The 19,062-nt window shown below is 49.9% G+C and overlaps 1 protein-coding gene across 1 annotated transcript in view; it reads right to left on the reverse strand.

The window, feature by feature from the left end:
- The window catches only part of IQSEC1 (IQ motif and Sec7 domain ArfGEF 1), a 376,008-nt gene that overhangs the window by 207,662 nt on the left and 149,284 nt on the right, over positions 1-19,062 (reverse strand). The gene's annotated exons all lie outside the window — the stretch shown is intronic.

Below are 19,062 nucleotides of genomic sequence, written 5' to 3' on the forward strand. Positions count from 1 at the left end.
AAAGCCCATGTGAATACATTATTTGGACCCAGGGAACTGGACCCCCTCATACAGAGCATGTGGGATAGAAGCCCCTGGCAGGCGCGGCAGGAGGGCGGCTATGGATATACTAATTGTGCTGGATAGTGATGAGGCTGATGACGGGGTGCCAGGATTGAGTGGACTGGAACCCTGATTTCACTAGATAGAGTGGGCTCTGGTTTTCCCAGGAGAGTATGGCATCTCCGTTGGCCTCTGTCAGCACACAGGGCTATCCCACCCTGCCACCTGAGCTGAGCATCACCTGGGCTCCCGGCGGCTCCACCAGGGAAATGGCCAAGGACCGGGTGGGGGCGAAGGACAGACCCCAGCTGCTCTCCACTCCTCCAGGAAGGCTTTGGGAACTCTTTGTGGCCATGGTGGCATGCTCCTTGGAAGGCATTCCTTTGGCACAGGGACAGGGCAAGAACGTAACGCACACAGGCCTGCTGCCAACCGCTCCATCTCCAGGAGAAAGGTGCACACGGGGCTGGCTGGGCAGTCTGCAGCACCAATGACCTTCAGGCCCCAAGAGACCGGGCGAGGACTTTCTGTCCCCCCCACCCCCTCTCTCTGTCTTTCCCTCCCCACCACACTGGATCCTCAGAACCACTGTGTGGTGGCGACCATCACTGTGCCTGTTTACAGATGAGCAAGCTGAGGCTTGGTGGGAGGGAGCAATCTCAGCCCCCATCTCCCTGACTCCAACTTGGGTTCCTCATGCCTGGCCTCTCCTGTGAGGATGAGACACAGGGCAGGTGGGGCGGAGGAGCGAGGGAGGGTCCTGACTCCAGATCCTAGCTCTAGGGCTCCTACTCTGTGTGCCCTCGGGCAGGGGCAGGCGTCTGCCCTCTCTGGGCCCCTGCACCCCTCCCCAAGGCCCGGCACGTGGTCCACATTCAATTAATGCTAATTCTTCCTCTTCCCTTCCTGAAGGAGGAGCCACGCAGGGTCTAGAGGGAGGAGGCAAACATTTAATTAAGAAAAACTCAGGACACAGCCTGAGATGGGGCTGCAGAGAGCAATGAGCAGCGGGATCTCAGAGCATCAGGGAGGAGGGAGGCCGGCGCCAGCAGAGTCATCTCAGGGCAATTAAGCAGGATGTAGGAGACCCATGGGGCTCCCGCCTGCACCCAGCTGCCCCCCGGGGCCCAGCCCAGGCTTCCTTCAAAGCGGTGGCGCCGGGCAGGATGCAGAGGGTGAAACTGGCCACCTCTGCAGGGCCTCCTGGCAGACGTCAGCCAGGAGTTACGAGTTACGTAGCCTTCCTCTCTCTGAGAACTTACCTCACCATGTTATGGACTAAATACAGCTCCAGGGAAGCCCAGCCTCAGTGTGGCTTCAACAGATTGAAACAGAAGGTGGCTCACCTGGCTCCTGCTTACCCCCAGCGCCCTGCCACCCCCAGCCCGTGAACTTCCTGTGGTCCTTTGTCCACCATCGTCACCACTCGTGATACAGTGGCTGCCTCTTCATCTGTGCCTGTCCCAGGGGTCAGCGGGCCACATCCAGCCCACCGGCTGTTTTGGGGAGTGAGGTCTCATGGGAACACAGCTACACCCACCGCTGACATATCATCGTTGGCTGGGGCAGCCACAGAACTGAGCGGCGATGATGGCCTGTATGGCCCACAAAGCCGAAGATTGTTACTATCTGGTCCTTTATAGAAAGTGTTTGTTGATGCCGTCCTGTATCTGTCTCCTTTACTCCTCATGGCCTCCCGGGAAGCCGATATTATTATTTTCCTTTCACAGGAGGACCCCCACCATGGCTGGGAGAGGGGAGGCCAGCCCCATGGGGATAGGGCTTCATCCTGTCCCCAGCTCACACAGCAGGGTAGGGCATGAAACAGCTGCTTGGTGACTATATGCTAGTGGGTGGCCATGACATGAATGAACAACCCTACTCAGCGTGGAGTTTGAGGTCACAGGGACACTCCCGGCACCTGTGGGGACAAGCTGCTTGCTGCCCCGGGGACCAAGGCCCTGAGCCGAGCTGGGCACCCATAACCTGATGTGCTCTGAGATGCCACCTGCCATGATGCAGGGTAGCCAGGCCACAACAGAGCAAGGCCAGTCCCGAGAGGACAACCAGGCATGGCCAGGGAGGTGCAAACCAACTGGTTTTGCCTCTGGAGGATGACAAGCTTGGGGCCTAGTTTGCAGCAGTGCTAACTCCCAAAAGCAAAAGGGAGAGAATGGGGCTCAGAGTCCCTGGCCACCAGGAAGTGAGGGCTCCACTCCACGAGAGCTAAATCAGTGGAGCTCACAGGGGCTGGGCATGGACTCCTGGCTTTGACAAGGGCAGACAGACCAGCGCCTGCCTTGTGAGCTGGGCATGTGCAGACCTCCAGAACCGCCCCTGGGCTCAGGGGGGTTGTGGAGGCCGCAGAAGGCTGAAAGGGGCTCTCCATCCAAATTAAGGCCGCGTCTCTCAAGGCTGGGCAGAAACAATCCAGGTCAGCCAGGGGCAGGCAAGTGATCCTGGCTCTTGCCCTGGGTCAGGCCTGCCTGCAGGGTGCTCGCCTTCCAGTGAAGGAGAGGACAGTAAACCAAACCTGGCCTATAGTGACTGACACTGTGGATGGCAATACCATCTCGGGGGGGGGGGGGGGGAGGGTCAAATACAGGTTGCTCAGAGAAGGCCTCCAGGAGACGAAACCATGCGAAGACTTGGAGGTGAGGAGCAATGCAGGTGTCTGGGGGAAGACTGAACCAGGCAGAAGGAGCTGCCAGTGCAAAGGCCCCTGGGGCAGGAGTATGCCTGGAATCCCATGAATGACAGGGAGCCTGGGGAGAGCCGAAGACAGAGATATGACAGGGCAGCTGATCAGGACCATGGGGGTTACGGGGAGGACGCTGTCTCTGACTGTGAGCAAGGAGGGAGCCATGGCAGGGTGTTGAGCACAGGAGTGGCTTGCACTATTTGGATCCCTCCGGCTGTCCAGCAGACAATGGGCTGAGTGTGGGATTGAAGGTAGGAAGGAAAGAAACAATGAATGGATGCATAGAGAGAGAGGGTGAGGGGAACCAGGAGCTGAGCAGAGCTACGACTCAGGAGACATCGGAGGTGAGGCTGCATGTGGGCTGCGTACCACTCAGGGTCTCGAGGGTGCTGCCAAAGTCCTTCCAGCTGGAGCTCAAGCACAGGCTCCCCAGAAGATGCCCATGAGTGGCTTCACTTGCTGCCAAAGACCCTGAAGCTCGGAGAGTGGTGGACCTTGCCGAGACCACATGGCCCCATTACCGGAGAGGTCAAGATGTGAATCTACATCCTCCCAAGGGGCTGGTGGCATCCTTGCTCCTGGGACAGACTGGGAGCTCCTCCCGAGGGCATATAATGACAGAGGAGGGCCTGGACATCCTGCAGGGACACAGGCTGTCGCCCGGGCCCCGCTGGGAGAAGTGTCTTCCCGCACGCTCCCTGAGGGAAGTGAGCTGAGTCTCCTGCAGGCTCCATGGGGCAGGGCTGGAATTTAGCACTCTCTCCATTTTAATCAAGACCATTCAAGGCCCTGAAAATTAATTTCCCCCAAGAAGACAATTATGTGTCAAATAATACACCCACTGAGCAAATGGTTAAGAAAAACCCAACCAGGAGGGCTTTGTGCGGGCTAATTCCGAGTTAGGTGAGCTCAGTACCCAAGGCCTTGTAAGGTCATTACCGGGTGATAATGAACACAGGTGTGCAGGTGAGGGGAGGGAAATCATTTCTAATGCTTGTGCCCCAAAACAATTTATTTCGAACCTGCAAACAGCATCCATTGGGAAAGCCAGTCTTCTCTGTGCTCTAATAAAAGCATCACCAAGTCCACATGGAAGGAAGCAGACAGCTCGAGCTGAGAGGCTGTAAAGGGACATGGCCTATGGCGTGGTTGGCCCCACACGTCAGGCTGGCCTGAGCTGGTGGCCAGCATACAACCAGGAGGGCTCTCGTTGAAATGTGACCTGTGACTTCTGAAATGCCAGGGCTAGCGTCTCTACCAGCAACGATTGGTGGGAATGGAAAAGCCAGTTAGTCCTCAGATGAACCCAAGTCTGGGTAGCCTTTCTCCATGACATGGTAGCATGATCCCAGCAGCCTGAGTCTGTACCTCTGATCCAGACTTCAGGTGTGGAGACTGAGGACCAGAGAGGTTGAGCAAGTTGCTAGGATCACACTGTGAGGTGGGACAGGGAGCCCAGACCCAGATCTGTGCCCTCCAGCCTGATGTCCTGCTCTGTCCCGGATCCCGTGGCAGGGCTGCTGCTTGGCCTGGGGTCAGACCGACAAATCTGGGTTATCACGGGATTTGGCATATGTAGAACAAAGGGCCAGCTACGGGTCTTGAGCCAAATCTGGCCTGCTGCCTGCTTTTGAAAGTCAAGTTTTACTGGAACACAGCCATACCCACTTCTGTCTTTACTGGGGTACGGCAGCTTTTGGACAACAGCAGCCCGAGGGATGCTGCTGCCCCCTTAAGCTGACCCAGCCGCCATCAGTACTCCCAGTCTCACTGTGGGCTTGCGCCCCAGTCTGGCAAACCCTTCGTTGCCCTGAGGAGGCTCACATCAGAGTGCATGGCCCCTTTGCACGGCAGTGAGGGTGGGCACCTCTGGGGGTGTGGAGAGGGTGGTGACAAAGAACATCAGGACCCCATTTGACCAGATCAACTTGGTTGCTTTAGCGAGCTGTGACTGCTGGGGGACAGGTTCTTGGGGGTCATGATGGTCATGCAGAGAACACCAAACTGTGTCCTTAAAGCAGGGAATTCCAGGACTCCAGAGCGTTCACCGCTGAAGTTCTGCTCTATTCCTGAGCCTCAGTTTCTCCACCTGTAAGTGGGGGGGCCTCATATCCAATGATTTCTGAGACCTTGCTCTGCCAGAACAGTCTATGGATCTCAATAAGGACCCACGGGGCTCTGAGAGGTAGTGAGTAGTGGCTTCTCTGTAAAGCAGGGGTGTTGAGAGCACCGCCCACCCATCTTTCCACCCATACCCACACTGGATTGCAATTGTTCAGACTGAAGAGATGCCCAGGCTGTGATGGGCTAGATGAGGCTCACACACAGAGCTCAAGAGAGGGCGTGACACTAGTGGCAAAGGTCACAGGCAATGACCCTGCCCCTGACCCATGGCCAGAAGAGCTCCTGGGCATGCCTCCCATGGGAGCACCTAGCTCCCCCAGCCTTCCCTGACTCAGTCATAGGCCCCACCTCCTCTCGCCACATCAGCCCCATATGGATCCGCCACCATTCCTTCAGCATCCCTAACAGGGGCAGATCCCAAGTTCAAATCCATCCACTTCCCACCATCATACCACTGCATAGCCAGGGGACAAGCACGTCTTCCCTGGACTCCAGGGAAGCCTCCTAAGGAGTCTCCTTGCCCCTGCTCCAGGACCATAGAGCATCTACATGTCACTCCCCTTCCTAAAGCAGTAGTGGCTCCCTGAGCCCTTAGGACCCCTTTTATACTTTGGTTTCTGTTTCTCCCTCTAGCCTTACCAAACTTAGCCAGCAGCTTCTCATGAGTGTCCAGCTTTCACATCCTTAAACACTTCTACCTCAGGGCCTTTGCTCCTGCTATTCCTTGTGCCCAGAGTATGGCTCCTTAGAGTCTTCTGACTTACCCCCGGGGCATCCTATCACTGCCTTCTCAGAGAAATCTGCCCCGAACCCCCTCTAGTTGAGGCCCCACCTCTGTCACTGAGCCCACTCATTTCTAGCAATGCTACTTAAATGCCATCTCATATTTTTGTGCTCACTAATGAGTACCTCTCCTCCACCTGAATGGCCTGACCAGGCTGTACCTCCAGCATCTACCACAGTGCCCAGTTCCCATTGGTAGCTGATATGTATTTGCTGCATCAGTGGGTAAAAGAGAATATATCTTAAATGAGAAGTAACTCAGGGGTTTGAAGAGAGGTGAGTATGGTAGTGATTTTTGTTTGGGCCGATGGAGTCAGAAGTGCCCAGGAGGCCCCCACATGTTGCCATCCAGGAGTAGGAGGTGATGACAGTGTAGGGCCCAGCCAGGAGATGGAGGTGTGGGCAGTGTAGACAGGCAGGGGTCAAGAGCAAGGACTCTGGAACTGCAGGGCTCAGATCAAATCCCACTCAAATCTCTTAGAAGTATGTGTTCTCAATAGCCCTTCAGGGGCCCCAGTTTCCAGATCTGTAAAGTAGAGGGCATGTATCTCCCCTGCAGGAAATATACTGATGCTGGATAAAAGTTCTGTACCTGCTGGCATTTCTTGTTACAGAAGGAACCCCAACTCCAGACACTTCCTCCTTCCTGTATCCTGGCCAAGAAAAGCAATAGGACAAGGGTCTTCCTTGGGATCAGCTGTAACGCCAATGGAGAGTGCAAAGCACAAAGGAGAGATGCCATCCTGATCTAGGCTTCCTGTGCCCCTTGGGATGTCCTGTTGGAAGGTACTTGGCCACCTGGAGAAGGGCTCTGCTACTTGTCTCCCTAGGACAGTCTGGTCATTTTCACACAAAATCATGAGAGGAAAAATATACCTTCCTCACTGTACAAGTAAAAATGCTAAGTTTTTAAAAAATGAAACAGTATTTTCAATGTTAAAGGGAAACTTCTATTTGAGGTCAGGAGCCTATCTGTGTGTGTGTGTGCATGTGTGTGTTTAAAAAGCTTTATTAATGCAACTAACTGGACATATTTAAAGTTTCTCTCATTGATGTTTAATTTCCTTGTGTTGTAGAGCATATGACTTGAAGAGTTTTATTGCATAGAATTTTGTGATCTTGGTAATTGGTCCAGGTGCACTTGGGAAGACTGTGTATCTGCTGCTGTTGGGTGGAGTGCCAAACAGGTCAAGTTGGTTGGTGACATTGCTCAAGTCTTTTATATCTTTACTGAACTTCTGCTTACTTGTTCTGTAAAGCATTAAAAGAGGAATATTGAACTCCCCAACCATAACTGTAGATTTGTCTATTTCTCCTTGTTTTCTGATTAGTTTTTCCTTTGTGTATGTTGAACATCTGTTGTGATGATTTAGGATTGCCATTTTTCTCTTTATGAATTGATCTCTGAATGATTATGGAATGAACCTCTTTGTCCTTGGTCATATTCTTTGCCCTGAAATCTACTTGGACATTAATCTAGCCATTCCAATTTTCCTGTAGCTGGTGTGTTACATGTTTTCCATCTCTTCACTTTTAGCATATCTATTTCCTTATATTTAAGGCATTTATTGTTGGCAGTACATAGTTCTTGATTCTTAAATACGTCTAATCTGACAATCACTGCCTTTTAGTTAGGGTGCTTAGATCATTTACGTTTAATATGAATGTTGGAATGGTTAGGCTTAAATCTATTTGTTTTCTTCCCGTACCTTTGGTTCCTGGTTCTATTTTTTCTTTTTTCCTTTTGTTTTGGATTATTTGAATATTTTTGGTGACTGCATTAGAGCTTTCATCTCTGCAAGTAAAAAAAAATATCTTGCCTGGTTATACACAACTTGTCAAATATACGGAATGCAGCTATAATAACTATTTTAATGGCCTTTCCTGCTAATTCTAGCATCGGTATCTATTTTGGGCTGGTTTTGATTGACTAATTTTTCTTCTCATGTAGGTCATATTTTCTTGCCTCTTTTCATGCCAGAAAACTTTTCAGTGGATGCCAGGCATTGTGAATTTTACTTTGCTCGATATTTTTGTATTTCTCTAAATCATCTTGAGTTTTGTTCTGGGTCGTGGTTATGTGGAAACAGTTTGATCCTTTGGTGTCTTGTTTTTCAGGTTGTAAGGTGGGACCCGGCAGTGCTCCGTTTAAGGCTCATTGTTTAGGGGCAAGTCTGTTGAGAATCCTCTAGCCAATGTCCCAGGCATCATGAGGTTTTCCAGTCTGGCTGGTGAGAATAGGAAATTTTCCTATCTCTAGGTGGGTGCCAGACACTGCACTGCCTCTGGCTTCTTTTGAGCAATTAATTATCCGGGCTCTGGTAGTTTTTTCACATATGCCCCAGCCAGTACTCCAATGAATGCCCAAGGGGGATTCTCTGCAAATGCCCCAATCTCCCTCTGCACAGTGAAGTCCCCTCTAGTACTTGTTTTCATGAACTCTAACTGCCTTGGTCTTCCCAGACACTCAGCTCCATCTCTTTAATTCAGAGAACTCTCTGGGCTATGCCCTCCCCTCCCCCTGCCACATACATGCTACCTGCCAAGTTGGGAGGTAAAGTTGGGAGGCCAAGTTGGGCCAGGCCCTTCTCCCAAGGCAGATGCTCAAAGCACCACAGAAGTCGCTTTGTTTGTTTCCCTCCTCTCAGGGATCACTGTCCTTTGTTGCCTGATAAGTAATCTTCAAACTTGTTCCATGTATTTTGCCCATCTTGGGGGTGTTTCAGCTGTCCCATTCTATCTAAAGCCTGGTTTTGAACATCACATGGATTTTATTTACCTAGCAAATATCAGGGAAACCCAGGGGATCCTAGATCCCACATTACAAGCAGAGACTCCCTTTACACCCAAATCTCTTCCTCATGACCCCAGAATGTATGAGTCAACTCTCTGCTTTCTGAATACAAAACTGGGGAGAGGGTTTGGAGCTCTGTTTAGAGATGAGAAAATGAAATGTTCTTCTTACGTAATTTGATATCAAAATTTATGTCAATGTTGGCATGCCCACTGAACGTGCAGTGCAGAGGTAACACTCTAACCAGCTGGCCCCATTAGCACCTGTTCTGACCCGAGGGCTATGACCATGGAGGAAAGGCTGGGAGAGCCTTAGTACATGGCCAGGAGCCCTTTCACTGCCTCTCACTTGGTCCAGGCTGTCACAGGCATGGATTCAGACACATCTCCAGAAGAGAGAGCTGGAATTAGCAGGAAGCTTACTTCCTATCAGTGTGAATGTCTCAGGCAGTGATGAGCTCCTGTCCCTGGAAGGGTGCAAACAGGAGCTGATCATCTAGCAGGGATATCACAGGGGATGCTAAGCCAGTTGGTGCTCTCTGCCCCTTCCTATGTGGCACAGATCCCATAACCATGCTCTGGGAGCAAGAATCTGGCTTTGTGAGTTTGCTAACCCTGTGTGGCGTGCATTTCCACGGAAATGCCAGTGCCCTGCACAGACCTGCAGCAACTCCCTGCATTGGCCCCGTGGTTCTGGGTAGCCGGCACCCTTGCCAGACCCAGCATGCACTGCCTCACTGAGGGGACCAGGCCGTGCCTCACTCAGCCAGTTACATAACTGGCCGCCTTTGAAAGGCGCGGCACCAAGTCACACGGGTTAGCAAACTAGTTCAAGTTAATTTATGACTTGGAGATGCTTGGGTTTCTAAATACAACAGACAACTACAAACTGCAAAAGCTTCAAGCTCCCTCCCCAAGGGAGACTGCCTGGCCTAGCCTGGGGCAGTGGTGATGATGCCAGGTTGGCAGGAAGAGCTGGTGCACTAGCAGGCCTGGCTGGCTTAACCCCCTGTGGGCCCCAGGGAGGTGCACCCTCGAGCCTTCATGAAGACCACGTCCCTCCCCACCTCCCCTCCTCGTCTCTGGGGTGCATGAGAAGGTGATGAAGATTTCTCTCCTGTGCTGTCATGGCACAGAAACTGCACTGCACTCAGAGTTGCCACATCGCAGTTGGCTTGTTTTTCTTTTTTAATGCTAATAATATTTATTTTGGGTAAGTTGGAACTCAGGCAACAGAAACTTCAGTAAATGGAAACTCACTATTGCCAAAGTGGCTGATGTTTCTCTTCCTGCGGGGGTGGCGGGCCCTGCTTGACTTTCCATCTGCCCAGAGCTGCCCTTGAACACTCCAAGTGGGTTCTCTGCATGCTCTCCTGCAGGTTGCCTTCCTGCCCCAGTGCTTGTGCCCGAAGCTTGAGACCCATTTCTGACTGGAAGAAGACTGTGGTAACTGCCCTTGCTTCCTGTACTCATGCTGCTGCCCTGCATCCAGCATCTGTTCTCCAGCCCCCAAGCCTGCTCCTGGCCAGGCTCAGTTGGAGCCCGCTGCCAATTCCAGTGACCCTCTCCTCCCCTTGTAGACACTAACTGGGAGGAGTCAGCACTGAATGCAGCCTCCAGTACCCATACCTCGCTGGCCTAACCCTCAGCAGCACTCCCAGATGTAGGGATTTGGGGTGAGCAGGACACAACTCTGTCCTCAAGCCCTGACCTTTGTGACTCACACATGCACCAGTGATGGGCACACAGGGCACTGCTTCCTGTGACAGGGGCCAGCAGATGAGCCTCGGGGGGGGGGGGGCGGCCCAGAGGAAGCTGGGAGAGCCAGAGGGCTTCCTGGAAAAGGTGATACCAAAGGTGTGTTCCATGTGATACCTGCAGTCCTTGGGTATAAGCATCCCAGAGAAAGACTCTGCCATGGGACCAATGAGTCTATCTCTACTGGCTGCTGGGTGGAATCAAGTGGCAAAGTAACAAATGGTCCTAGCATCCTCTCTGCCTAGTCCTGGAGAGTCAGGGGTCTAGAGAGACATGGCCAAGGCCAGTTGTCCCTGGGGCCCTGGTTCCTGCCTTGCTCTTCCTTCAGGAACAGGGATGCTGTGGTTGATCCACAAACAGCCCTGTTTCTCCACCTCCCCGTCTCCACACCCTCTCCACTGTGACTGAGCAGCTCTTCCCATCAGGAGGTGGCTCTAGTCCTCCCCACACCACTTTGAATCTACACCAGCTCCATGACTTGCCCTGGTGAATAGAATGTGGTAGAAATGATGCTGTGCCAACTCCACACATCGGCCTCAAAGAGCCTTGTGGCCTTCAGTGCTCACCCTCTTTGGACCCCGTCACTACCATGTGCAGAAGCCCCGCTAGCCTCCTGGATGAGTGAGGGACATGAAGCCCAAAGTCACCACCACCCCTGGTTGCCCCAGCCAAAGCCAGCTGGCAATTAGCTGACCCCTGCCATGGACCACACATACCCAGAGAGAGCCCATAAGCCCTGCTACTTTCTGGAGTGATTGTTATGCAGCAGAAGCTAACTGATACAGGTACCCTAGAATGCTGGGCATGGGAGATTCAGAGCACACAGGCTGCAGGATTTACAGGCAGAAGCCTGGCTGCAGACAGATGGGCTGGCTGGTCTCAGAGACCTCACCTGGCCCTCTGTTTGCTGTCACATGGGGTCTATTCTATAGATTGGACCCTGAGCTGCAGGACCCTGAGCTAGTGTAACTGAGCACAGTTACAACTAGTCTGTCTGGCAGTGGCAGCACCCAAGCCATCTGGTCCCTTCTGCTGCTTACTGACCCTACTCTAAGCCCTCCAGTGGCTTCCCATGACACTCAGGGTGAAACCAAACTCCTTGCCAACTCACAGGGTGCTCCCTCTTCCTAACACCCTCCCAGCTTCATGCCTCTAACTAACTGCACTCCAGGCATACCTGCCTCCAACCCACAAGACCCAACCCGACCTCCAGCCCTTTGCATATGCAGCTCCTTGACTGTTGTGCTCTTCGACGCACACACAGCTCCCTCCCCACTTCCTTTAGGCCTTTGCTCCAACAGGCTTTGTCAAAGAACCCATAGATTGCTAATGGCATGTGTCACACTTTCTGCACCCTCCTCCTGCTTTATTTCTTTTCAGAGCACTTAGTATGACCTTGTGCAATAGCATCCATATCACAAGACATTCAGTGGGAACCAGTGAAAGTTATAAAGGAAGGGTGAGGTGGTGAGAAAGAGGTCAGCCATGGGAACTTCATTGCAGTAGAGCCATTGGCTGGGAGCCCATGTGTCCCAAAGCAGCCTGCCATCCCAACCACCAGAGACACTGTTGCCAGTAATGTGCTTTAGCCATTTCTAGGAGCTGGTATCTTACTCAGCAGCAGAAGCCCAGATTTATGGCCATGGCATAATTGCTTACAAGCCTTGTGCAGGTGACACGTTTGTCAAAAACATCTTGTCTTGAGGTGGACCTAGAGATGTGTTCCCTGAAACATAGAAGGCTCCACAAAGCAGAGTCTACCTGGGAGCTCCTGCTGTCTGCAATCCTCCTAGCATTTAGGGTCCATCTCAGAACTGCTAGAGAATTCTCTAACTGGGAGCTGGGACTCCCCTGTAGTGGGCAGGGGAGAAACAACAAGTGGCCTGGCTTAGCATCAGAAGCTGGGGAGGGCATCCTACAGGGCCGGGGAGGCCCAGAGTAGGCTCAGACCCATCATGTATCCAGGGCTCAAGGACAAAGCTCTCCTACACTCTGTGAGGGACCCCTTGAGCACTGGGATCTTAGACCAGTAACCAGGGGGCAGACCTGGGGGCCTGGTCAGGGTCCGAAGGGACTGTGTAGTGCTGTGGTAAAGAGCATGGAGTCTGGAACCAGACTGCCTTGGTTCAAATCCCAGCTCACTCAGTGACCTTCTGAATGACCTTGGGCAAGTCATGTAAAGGCTCTGTGCATAAGCTTCCTCATCTGTGAGATGGGTGTAAAGGTTGTCTCCTTACAGGGCTGTGAGGACCCCATGAAATGCTCAGACCAGGGCCTGTCACATCACAAGTGCTGTGGAAGTGAGTTGTCATTAACAACACCAGAGGCCAGGACTCTATACCCCCCAGAGCGAGGAAGGAGCTTTCCTGGTAAGGACACGACTCTTCCTTTCCTGGTAAGGACACGACTCTGTTCCAGAGCACTCCATCCCCTTACCAGGCAAGGAGCTTGCAGGGAGTGAGAGAAAGAAGTCTCTTAACCCTCAGGTGCTTCATCATCAAAATGACAGGGTGAGAAGCAGAAGCAGCAAGAGCTTCTCAGGACTTCCTGAGAAATGTGCCAAAATGCCTTTCATGCCAACTCAGTGGACCCCATGAGGTGAAAGTGAAAAGACAGGCTGTCAGGTCTGATCCTTCCACTGCCAGCCCTAGGGTCCCAGGTCCCAACCTACCAGCCATACTGTGCACAGCCAGGCACCAGGCAGAAGGAACACAATACCCACCTTCAGAGAGTTGGACCCAGACTCCATGTTGGGGTCACCCCTTTTGTCATTACAAACTCAGCCCCTCCTCTGTGGTCCTTTTTCCTCATTCCCAGTAAGCCCTGTGTAGCCATTTGTGGATGTTTTTGTGAGGTACTTGCACGAACCAGAAATTGCAATGGTAAAAAGAGGAAGAAGAGGAGAATAAACAGAAAACAGGCATGACTGCAGGCATTTGTGCTACAAATTATCAAAGATCTGAGGGCCTCAGATCTTTAAAAAAGGTTTCTTGCTATGAGACTGGAGAAAGGAGGCCCATTTAGTAAATGGTGCTGGGACAACTGAGTATCCATACAACAAAATGAAGTTGGATCCCTACTTCACACCACATCCCCAAATCAATTCTGGACACAAAAAAATCTATACTGGAAAGAGAAAATTTGAAGAGGAATTTTCTCTGATGGGTATATCTTTCCAAACTTGGGGTTGGGAATAATTTCTTAAACAAGGTATAAAAAGCTCACTAAAATAAAATAAAATAAAATAAAAATAAAAAGCTCACTAAGTATAATAATATTGGTAGATCTGACTGCAATAAAACTAAACATTTGTTTTTACCAAATGACCAGTGAAAAGACAAACCACAAAAAACAAGAACACATCTGGAATATGTCCAATAGGAAAAGGATTAGTATCCAGAATACATAAAGAACTTCTACAAATCCACAGGAAGAAGAGAAGCAATGAGAAAAAAGACCACAGCAGGTGTGTCTTAGAGGAGAAAACAGGTGCACAGATGAGCATGGGAAAAGCTGTTGAATTTCACTAGGATGCAGGGAAGTGCAAGTTAAGGTCCCAATGAGATATTTCATACCCATTAGACTCACAGTGAGAAAGACATCTGATTGTACCAAGGTTTGAGAGGATGTAGGTCAACTGGAATACGTAGTGGATGAATGTGACACCTAGTCCAGCTATGTTGAAAATCACTTTGGCATTTTCTTGTTAGGTTGACCATTCACATACCTTATAACCCTGCAAATCTACTCCTTGGTATTACACAAGGCACATACAAGAAGATTTCATAGCAGCACTGTTAATAATGGGGGGCCAAAGGGAGGGAGATGACCCAAATACTCATTGACAGGAGAATGCAAAAATAAATTGCTGAACAGTCACAGTTTATTTTCACACTAGTGAAAGTAAACTACAGCTAAACAACAGCATAGCTAAAGCTTAGAAAGAGTAAAATGTTGAGTAAAAAAAGTGCAAATTTTAGAAATCTACTTCTAGAAAACAATTTTTTACAGCTCAAGAACAAACAATGTAAAGTTTAGACTTATTCATTAAACCTCTGAGCAAGAGAATGATGAACAAACACAAAGTTGCAGATAAGAGGTGACCTCCAGTGTAGGATAAGATGCAAACATATGGATGCAAGCCATTGGGAATGTTCTAGTTCTGGAGTTGAGTTCTGGACTCACCAATGTTTGTTCTTTCACTATCTCTTATCATGTATATATCAAATAGATACAGGCAAAGGAGAAAAAGGAGGAACATTGTATGGATCTAGACAGACCCAGTATGATTTCCTTGTCTCACAGTTCAGTTTTCATTTTGTGTCACAGTGGGTACCAAGAGGTCTGAGGAGAGGCTAGATCAGGAGGTGACATGACTGGAAATTGAATGACAGCATTCTTCCCTCTGGGCCTCAGTTTCTCCATATGCAAAATAAGGGGTGTACCAGGAATGACAAATGGCTGGCATGTATAACACAGGTTTCCCTTTCCTCCCCCACTGCAGACTCTACTAATGGATTGCAGCACTACTTCATGTGGGTCACATATATAGCATTAGACTCCTTCTCAGCTGGGCCCCGCAGGCTGGTCAATCTGAGATGGTACACAGTCTCTGGCCTGCAAGTTTTGAAGTCTTGCTAGCAGGCACTAGCTAGTCTAAGAGGCAGTGGCCCTAGGGAGGAGCCCACCGGCTTTGGAGCTGACCCTAGCCAGATTGTGGCAGTGTGCAGCCTCAGCTTCTGTGGTGCTCACTCCTGTGGCCTCCAGTCCGCTGCAGCTGACCCCTGCCCACCCACCATAGGACCAGGCCTCTTGCTCCCATCTATTGGGTGGGAAGACTCATGTGTATCCTATGCTGGTGAGCTGTGCTGGACTTGAAAACACCTCAACCAACAGAGTGCCAAGCAGGAGCTCATCATCATCCTCTAATCCAGAGAGTATTGTAAATGGCCCCATTGTGCCTAATCCAACTATCCCTCTGAAGCAGGAGGATGGCATCCCTTTAACTGCCTTTGCCTATCTGGGCTGCAGGCCTTTGATCCCCTGCTTCCCTCTGCCTGCCCTCCTCCTTCTCCCCTCATGGTCTCAGCTCACGAGACTCCTTCTTAGTTGCACTGCTCCACCTCCTTCTTTCCCAGTCAGAGTTGACATCCCTTCCTCTAGATGTCCACAACACAGAGGTCAGCTTCCTCAAGGAGAACTTGTGTGCTGGGTCTAGTCCAGCTTCTGTGGGTTTCTGTCCCTCCAGTGTGGGGAGCCCATCAAGGTCCACTTTACAACTGGCATGAAAACAATAATATCATCAGGGGCAGCCACAAATCCTCAGAATAAACGAGCTTCTTTAAGAACTGCCCTCCAAAAAAAAAAAAAGAACTGCCCTCCTATTGTATAATCCTCACAGCCAGTGAAGTTGGCAGTGAGGGTCAGCACTTCACTCTGTATTCTTTTTTTTTCTAAGATTTTATTTATTTGAGAGAGAAAGAGAGAGAGAGAGAGAGAGAGAGAGAGAGCAAGTGAGGGGGAAGGGGCAGAGTAAGAGGGAGGAGAGGGAGAAGCCCTGCTGGGCAGGGAGCTCAACATGGGGCTCGATCCCAGGACCCCAGATCATGACCTGAGTTGAAAGCAGACGCTTAACTGACTGAGCCACAAGGTGCCCCTTCACTCTCTATTCTCACAACAAGAAAATCAAGTCCCACAAAGGGAAGTGACTTTTCCAGCATCCTTGCTCATCGTCCCACCTTCTGGGAGGCTGGGAAACTTTCCTACCATATTTCACCAGGGCCCTGAAACCCCAGCCCTGTGTGGAAACCCCTCCTCTCCACTAAGCAGGGGACTGCTGAGTGACCACAGCCCCTGATCATGGAGCATCTGATTTCATCCTGCTACCTGCAGATTCTTTTAATAATGAGATCATATTGAGAGACATTATATTCAGTAACGTGGTGCTTTGGTGATTCATATCTCTTTCATTTTATTCATCTTATGCAAATTTTAAACAACTGCTGGGCTGTGTGCACAGGAAGTCTTGATTTACTAGAAAGAACGCTGGTGAGTTCTTAGAAAACAAAGACGGGAACTTAAGGCATCGAGACGTGTCCAATGAACAGAGTGAAGACAAAGATGTCTCCTGCTGCTTTGTCCTGAAACAGAGCTGCCAGCACATGCCTGCACATGGCCTGCTCGACTCTCAGATCAGAGTCTGCCACTGACACTCATTGTGTGGAAGGGTCTGAAACCTGCTATTATCTTCTACACCATCTACAGACTCCAAGAAGCAAACAGTACACACTTGCAAATGTGCTGAAACAGGAATGCTCACTTGTGTTCCCAGAAATACAGATGCCAGATGTTTACTTCTGGTTCCAACTTCTCCTGGGTTCATCCTCTTTCAAGCCTTGGAAACTTTGGGCACCACTTTTTGCTTTACAATTCCTCCATCAGACTCCCCCATCTCTCTCTACTCCAGGAAGCTCCCCCCTGGACAGCTCCAAATACCCCTCAAAACTATCTCTGATGCCCTCTCTTCCAGGAAGTTCCCTTGCCTTTTCTCTGGCTTCCTTATATGCATTTCCTGCTAGAATGATCATAATGGGCTCAAATGCTGCTGCTTGCACATCTGTCTCCCCTGTCATTGGTAGGTTTGTGGGAATAGGGCTCATGGCTGAGGTACTCCCATTACCACCAGCCTCTCAGCATGGGCCCTGGCACATTGTGGGAATGGAGGAGGGCCTCAAAAAAGCATGACTTAAATACCCGGGCTCTGTAATCCTGGAATTTATAGTTCAGTGAAAGAGATCTAATGACAAAGAAGGTAAACTCAAGGTACTCTGAACACAGACCAGGCAATCCTTCCCTGAGTACCTCACAGCTAAGCCAAGATCTCATTGGTGAGTAAATATCAACTGCACAAAAATGAGAGTAAAGAATTTTCCAGGGAGAAGGAATAACAGACAAATGTTCTAAGGTGGGAGGGAGCAACCTGTGTAAGTACTGAAAGGACAGTGGTGCTTTAGCAAAGCAAAGGGGCGATGAGCAAGAACTTGTGGATTATGTATATCAGTTAGGAGAGCTGGGTTATGCTGTTTACCAAACGATTCTCAAAATCTGAGTGGCCTACAGTAAGGTTTAATTATGTCTCATGCTACTTGCCCATGTGGCTCTCCTTCATATTTTCTCTCTGGACTCAGGCTGACAGAGAAGTCTTAATCTGGAAATTGAAACGGTCATGGAAGAAGGTAAAGAAAACTGGTAAATCACTCACTGGTTCTTAAAGTGTGTGCTCACATTTCTTTCACTGTTCACCAGGCTCTCTGCCATGCCTGAGAGCAACGTGGGTGGTGCTGTATAATCCTCCATCTGAGAAGGGTGCCACAATAAAGGGCACTGAATGTGGGGGAATGGTAATCCAGTTCCACACCATGCTTAAGATTTTGATGTTTATCCTAAGAGAAATGGAATCTGTTGAATAAATTTTTCATTTCTAACAAATCTTTCTGGCTGTAGTGAGACCAACAGATTGGAAATGGGCAAGAGTGGATTTAGGGAGAAAAATTAGGAGGCTGCTTCTGTTTTGTAAGCAAAAAAAGACTAGGGTCAGACTACTTTAGACCAGGGTCATGGCAGTGGAGATGGAGAGAATCCAATAGATTTTTAAAGATGGGAAGGTCGAGGGATGTACAAAGAGAAGTGTAAGTGAGCGAATGTGTGACCCCAGGATGGCAAAAGAATGTAGCAGTATTGGCTTCTCATGTCTTACCATTTGCTGGCTCCTGTCTTTTGGGAAGACCAGCAACTCTATTCTCTGCTTGTCCTTGGGATCTCTGTTCTCTTAATAAATCTCCCTTCTTGGTTAAAAAAAAGCCTGAGCTAAATAAAGAAGGGAACAAATGGATTAATAAGGTGATGAGCAGCCGAGTGAACTGACAAATGAATGAGAGAGTGACCAGAGGAATTAATTCATGTCTCCAAGTGTTCAAAGAGTGAAGAGAAACTAGACTGAACCAGAAGAAGAAAGACCTCCCCACTGGGCATGCCTCAAAAGGATCCCTGTCTCCCCTACCAACACATCAGGCATCTCTCTTCTTCCAGGGAGCCATGACCAATTTCAGCTGTAACAGAGAAAGGGGAATGGGCAGGAGAGGAGGAAGGGAGGGACAAGGAGGCAGATGAAGGATGGGCTCCATGGAACTTCTATAGCATCCTCTCCTTTCCTCCGTGTGGCCTTCCTACACTTCCTTTTCAGAGGTCCAAACTTAAACCTTCAGAAGGGTTGGGATTCACAAACATCCCAGAAGAGAATTTCCGTAGCAGCATTAGATTACCTTACAGGAACTTAGAGCCTTGGGGTCCACACAAGCACAGAAAGCCTCAGATCCTCCTATGCCCTGGGTGCTTTTGTTAGCCAAGAGGAGGAAGATTCAAACACAGAATTGTATGGTTGTGGACTCAGCTTAGCTCATCATGGACAGCGACCACAACGCTCCCCCAGGCAGCCCAGGGAGCCTTGCGGTCTCTGTCCATGGTGCTCACTGGCGGACTCCTCTGGAGAGACTTGTTTTAACACCCAGCCATAGTCTATCAGAGGTAAGAGGTTCCAAGACCTCAATTTTCCCACTCCTTCATCTTGCAGATAAGAAAGCAGAAACCTAGAGAGGGGAAGGAATTCCCTCAGTGGCACTGTGGGACTGGACACTAGCCTCTAAATGTCTGCCTAGACGAAACTCACTTCCTTGGAAGGCTCCTGGCTGTTGCCCACTACCCAGAATAATTAAGTCCTGAAAACTTAATTATTATGTTTTTAAATAATTAAGTTATTATTAAATTAATAATAATATAATTATTTAATAAATAAATTATGTATA

This window comes from Nyctereutes procyonoides, unplaced genomic scaffold (assembly GCF_905146905.1).
Source record: "Nyctereutes procyonoides isolate TBG_1078 unplaced genomic scaffold, NYPRO_anot_genome, whole genome shotgun sequence".
Classification (NCBI taxonomy): domain Eukaryota; kingdom Metazoa; phylum Chordata; class Mammalia; order Carnivora; family Canidae; genus Nyctereutes; species Nyctereutes procyonoides.